The following is a 6,456-nucleotide window of genomic DNA, read 5'->3' on the forward strand; positions in this document are numbered from 1 at the left end:
GATGGTGGCAGAGGCAGATCAATTGGGTCTTTTAAGAGACTCTTAGGTAGGTACATGGAGCTTAGAAAAATCGAGAGCTATGCAGTAGGGAAATTCTAAGCTGTTTCTGGAGTAGGTTACATGGTCGGCACAACATGGTGGGCTGGAGGACCTGTAATGACCTGTAGATGTCTATGTTCTACGTTCTATGTTAACAGTTCACTGACATTAGATAACATTCAGATCAGTGACAGTGGAAAATATGCAACGGAAATCAGTTTGCTCACCACAGGTACAAAAGGCATCCAAAATCATTACTTTTGCATCCTTCCTGTGGGGAATTTTTAAAATTTTGAGATATGGCATGGTGACAGGTCATTCTAGCCCATCGAGCCAGTGCTGACCAATTAAACCAATGTGACCAATTAACCTACTAACCTGTACATCTTTGGGATGTGTGAGCACCCGAAGTAAACCCACGTGGTCACGGGGAGAACATATAAATTCCTTACAAACCACAGCGGGAACTGAACCTGGGTCACCCACACTGTAATAGCATTATACTAACTGCTGCACTACAGGGTAGATTTTCTGAGGCCTTGACCCTGGATGTACATGCTGCAAATGGCAAGCAAATACCAGAAATCATCACTCCATTCGCTACAGTGGCTCAAACCTGATAAATTTCAATCACGGATTAAACCCTCAGAGCTGAATAGATTGGGGAAGATGCATGTAAATCCCATGCCATCAGCACATACAGAAATCAGTTTTATAGTGTTTCCTGTACACCACTGAGCCCAGCACTGCCTTTTGAATGCCACTCAACTTGACTGGAACATTACATCAAGGATTGCTGAACTCCATGGGAATTGTACACTTAAATCAAATATTATATTTTGCCTGGATTGCCTGTGTGTGTGTGTGTGTTTTTGCATATACACTTTCCTCTGATGGAGCCCTTTTATAGTTCTATAGTGAATTATTTATCTATTACTGAAGTTATCTGTCTGTCTATTAGATTTGATCAAATTCATTTCCTGAATGTCATGGTGAAATGATCTGTGCGTTTAGAAGGTGAAATGATTGTGTTTATGTTACCACTATCTTATATTGATTAATGTACATTGAACCTGAAAAAAACCTTTAATGATTTTTATCATATTATTCAACACCTAAATCCATTAATTTCACTAGCTGCTGTCCAATTAAACATTATCTATAATACTTTTGCAAGGATATATTGAGAAGCAATTTACATGTGCTACATGTACGTGTGATAGTTTTAGGCATATTTATTAGCAATGAGATAAAAGCATGAGATCAATTTGAAAGGCACATTATGTAAACTTTAAGTTATCATTTTCAATAATGGAAAGTGATACAAGCATACGTTTATTTTCAAAATAACAAAACAACTGCTGGAACATCATCAGGAATTTTCTTGCAATAACATAAATTTATGTTTACTAATTTGTGTAGATTTTCCCAAGAGAGCAAATATCTATCTATCTATCTATCAATCATTTATTTGTTTGTTTGTTTGCTTGTTTGTTTGTTTGTTTGTTTACTGATCTACAGCACAGAATAGGCCCTTCAAATTACAGTGCCCAGCAATCCCCAGATTTAGTCTGAGTTTAAACACAGGGCAATTTACAATGACCAATTAATCTACCAACGTGTACATCTTTGATAAGTGGGAGGAAACCCATGCGATCATGGGGAGAATGTAAAAAAATTCTTAGAGGCAGCAGCAAGAATTGAACCTGTGTCCTGTACTGTAAAGCATTGCATTAACCACTACAATAGCATGTTGCACCAACAGACTGTAGACTGAAAGAGCGAGTTCTTGTACAGTTTTCAAATAAGGAAACTCTTTCCAATATTTTCATTAATTTGTATCTATACGGATACAGAGTACAGTAAAAAATATGTCAATACATTAAACTAAATCGCATATAAAGACTCCCTACCCTATATTCATACAAGTCAATTAGTTCATAACATTGAAAAATAATAAATTTATTATATAAAAAAAATCTAACCCACTACCAAGACCAAAGCTGATTAGTAGAAAAAAAAAGAAAAAGGTTGTTAGTCATCATCTGTGCGTTAACAGCAAATCAAAGGTTTTGAAAACAATTCAGAAAAGGTCCCCACAATGTTTGAAAGTCTTGATTAGATTCAAAGAATGAACATTGAATCTTCTCTAAATTTAAACATGACATCACATCACGTAACCATTGGGCGTGAATAGGAGGGGCAACATCCTTCTGTTTAAGCAAAAGCGTCCTTCTGGCCAAAATAAGGAAACTAAATAAAACTGAGGATTACGCACACCTTGTAATTGACCTGGACATAAAGTACAAACAGTTAATTTAAAGTATTTTCAAAAGAAAAAGCGGGTAAAGCTATGAAGCCTATTATTGGATTTGCACTCTGTCATCATAGCATCGAGAAAAATATTCCCATTGACAGAGGAACGGCAGATCTGGTGATGGCTTCAGCATTCCACGCATTCTTGGCATTATCTCTCTCCTCCAAGCAGACGCAGCACCATCAGTATTGTGGATTTATCCTTCAGCTTGTAATCAGAGAACGTTTTATTATCTTCCAGTTGATCATTTGCAAAGAGAAGACGGAGATCATCCACTTGAACTAAAGAAAAAAGAAAAGAGGAAAACAAACATAACTCCATTCAGGAAGATACAAGAGACTGTAGATGTTGGAATTTCATCCCAAAATGTCAACTATCTATTTCTCTCCATGGATGCTGCTTGGCTCATTGAGTTCCTCCACAACTCCATCCATCTTAAGTACAATCATTAGGCATTTTTTTTTAATTTTAGAAGTAAATAGTTCATTTCTAGAATGCTGAATTCCCAAAGTTCAACGAAGTCTAAAGTGATCAGTAACACTCTAATCCAGCTCTGATGTAATACACTCAAGTGCTGATTTATGACACTTAGAAACTGGAGTGAAAATTTCAGCCAATGTAGTCTGACCTATTTTCATCCTATTATTTTCAAAAGTTCATGCTTTGGTCTTGTTACATTATCTCCTCAGATATCTGATAAGACAATTATATCTTTCAGCATTTTTTTGTTTAACTGTGCTCACCACTAACATACAAAGAAAGTAGCTCTATGACTGTGTCTGCAATTAGATGTTGAAGGTCGAGCAGATAAAGAAATACAGTAGTACTTACAGAAAAAAACTATAAATAACAAAGATCGACAAACAACCTTCCCTCACCAGCAAGCTGGAAACCGGAGGAAAAATTCAGCAGCAATTGAGAAACAGCACAGTATAGCAAGGTGCTTGACTCACTGAGTCTGTACTACATATCCAACACCTATTTTTACACTCACCCTACCCTCATCCATGATATTCTTTCTGTATTCCCTTCAATTCACCCAAGATTCTGTTGCTCGCTGCAGCAGTACCATTTTTGGAATGTTTCTGAAGAGAGTACAATACAATAACAGAGCACGTGAGGTTGTTTTTGTGACTGGAGTAAACTGTAGAAGTAAATGAGAACAAAGAATGCAGTGAGAGAGCCAACAATTTATAGAGTATGGTTTCAGGGAATCCCGGTTACTTCAGTGACAAATAGAAACTGTCATGTTTTTACAATGCTGAACTTTCTGCAGCGGACTTCATATCTAGTATTATTGTTCACATGATCAGGAATTTTACACAAAAAATTGTGTTACAAACCTGCTAAGGAATAAAGATACTGGTGCTGACATGCAGAAAATAGCACAAAATTGTTCTACTCCGAGATCAGCTGATTGTTAATACTTTTTTAAAGAGTATGAATAAATTTCTAACTTCCTGCTTACGTACCTTCTCCGGGTGGCAATTTTTCCAGCAGTTTCTGTTTGAATATCAGAACCTTCATCTCATTGAATTCTTTTTCTGAATGTGAAATATCAATAGTGGTCGTTTTTCCTTTGAGCCCCGTAACAAGTATCTGATAGATTTTCCCCATTTCGCTCTTGCAAGAATGTTTCAAGTTTTAGTTCTCCGTAATCCTCCGAGCTTCTTGAAACAAATGTAATTAAGTTTCACTTTCAGTTTAGGAGGGTTTATGCCATCACAACATTGAGCAATTTCTAGAGCAAAAAATTGTAAATACCTTTCAATTTTTAATCCATATTTTGTAAACATGTAAAGCTGCATGCTTTGACCTATGAGAATTACAAAACATGTAAATGATTTATCATACACTCAGTGGCCAGTTTAATAGGTACACCTGTGAGCCTGCTGGTTAATGCAAATCACCCGGTCGCATGGCAGCAAGTCAATGTATAAAAGCAGGCAGATCTGGTCAAGAGGTTCATTTGTTGTTCAGACCAAACATCAGAATGGGGAAGAAATATGATCTGTTACTTTGACAGTGATATGCTTGTCGGTGCTAGATGGGGTGGTTTACAGATAGTACCTAATAAAGTGGCCACTGAGGTAAAAAAAAGTCTCTCTCTAGATCTGACTTTTCTCCAAATTACAGACAACTTTGGACTGTTTTATAGTAGAGGAAATTATAGCTTACAGATTTTGGAACAAACAACAACCCACAAGTGGAATGACATTGAAAGACTTTAATTGACTGATCAATTTCCTTCATATGACCTGAATCTTGTAATTGTGGTATTTGTGTAATTGTGCCAGCAAGCAAGACATTTGATGAAATTGTTACATTTTTACAGAGTGACTTGAGCCCTAAGCCACTGGTAATAGTGGAGAGATTTCTATTTTACAAGAGGAACCAGTCAAAGGATAGAAGCATTTCTGAAAACACTGCAAAACTGCCCAAGCGTTACCAATACTGTGACTTCAGAGATGGACTTTCTGATGGATTAAGGGACAGGCTTGTATGTGGTAAGGATGTTGCCTGGATTGGGGAGCATGCCTTATGAGAGTAGGTTGAATGAACTCGGCTTTTTCTCCTCGGAGCGACAAAGGATGAGAGGTGACCTAATAGAGGTGTACAAGATGATGAGAGGCATTGATCATGTGGATAGTCACGTGGGACCACCCGGACCCCGTCGACTCAGGGGTCGGGACCACCCGGACCCCGTCGACTCGCGGCTCGGGACCACCCGGACCCCATCGACCAGCGGCTGGGGACCACCCGGATCCCATCGACTCAGGGCTGGGGACCACCCGGACCCCGTCGACCCGCGGCTCAGGACCACCCAGACCCCGTTGACTCAGGGGTCGGGACCACCCAGACCCTGTCGACTCAGGGATCGGGACCACCCGGACCCCAATGACCCACGGCTGGGGACCACCCGGACCCCGTTGACCCGCGGCTGGGGACCACCCGGACCCCGTCAACTCAGGGCTGGGGACCACCCGGACCCCGTCGACTCGCGGCTCGGGACCACCCGGACCCCAATGACCCACGGCTGGGGACCACCTGGACCCCGTTGACCCGCGGCTGGGGACCACCCGGACCCCGTCAACTCAGGGCTGGGGACCACCCGGACCCCGTCGACTCGCGGCTCGGGACCACCCGGACCCCGTCAACTCGCGGCTTGGGACCACCCGGACTCCATCGACTCACAGCTCGGGATCACCCGGACCCCGTCGCGGCTCGGGACCACCCAGAGTGATCCACCAGAATCTTCCCACACGTCCGTCATCCTCCCAGTCTCTCGTCCGACTCCCCGCCAAAGACCCTCATTCCCAGTCATATGAGACAGCATTATCACCCCAAGAAATCATAACATGAACACCCACTGGCTAATAGCACCCCGCTGTCTGTATTAACCCAAGCAAATATCTAGCGAGAGACTTTCTCAGCATTTAACATAACATAGAAGACATTTAGTCATAGTCATAGTCATAGTCATACTTTATTGATCCCGCGGGAAATTGCTTTTCGTTACAGTTGCCCCAACCAAGAATAGAATATAAATATATCAATATAAAACCATAAATAATTAAATAGTAATATGTAAATTATGCCAGGAAATAAGTCCAGGACCAGCCTATTGGCTCAGGGTGTCTGACCCTCCAAGGGAGGAGTTGTAAAGTTTGATGGCCACAGGCAGGAATGACTTCCTATGACGCTCTGTGTTGCATCTCGGTGGAATGAGTCTCTGGCTGAATGTACTCCTGTGCCCAACCAGTACATTATGTAGTGGATGGGAGACATTGTCCAAGATGGCATGCAACTTGGACAGCATCCTCTTTTCAGACACCACTGTCAGAGAGTCCAGTTCCATCCCCACAACATCACTGGCCTTACAAATGAGTTTTTTGATTCTGTTGGTGTCTGATACCCTCAGCCTGCTGCCCCAGCACACAACATCAAACATGATAGCACTGGCCACCACAGACTCGTAGAACATCCTCAGCATCGTCTAACAGATGTTAAAGGACCTCAGTCTCCTCAGGAAATAGAGACAGCTCTGACCCTTCTTGTAGACAGCCTCAGTGTTCTTTGACCAGTCCAGTTTATTGTTA

General features: G+C 41.3%; 1 long non-coding RNA gene across 1 annotated transcript; it reads right to left on the reverse strand.

Annotated features, from left to right (window-relative positions):
• Window positions 1-1,353: 1,353 nt before the first annotated feature.
• Window positions 1,354-4,032, reverse strand: LOC140195943 (uncharacterized). The gene is made up of 2 exons (XR_011885575.1): window positions 3,829-4,032; window positions 1,354-2,637 (listed from the first exon to the last, which is right to left on the reverse strand). It is a non-coding gene; the product is annotated as an uncharacterized lncRNA (long non-coding RNA).
• Between the last annotated feature and the right edge of the window lie 2,424 nt (window positions 4,033-6,456).

The sequence above is a fragment of the Mobula birostris genome, chromosome 4, assembly GCF_030028105.1.
Source record: "Mobula birostris isolate sMobBir1 chromosome 4, sMobBir1.hap1, whole genome shotgun sequence".
In the NCBI taxonomy this organism is placed as follows: domain Eukaryota; kingdom Metazoa; phylum Chordata; class Chondrichthyes; order Myliobatiformes; family Myliobatidae; genus Mobula; species Mobula birostris.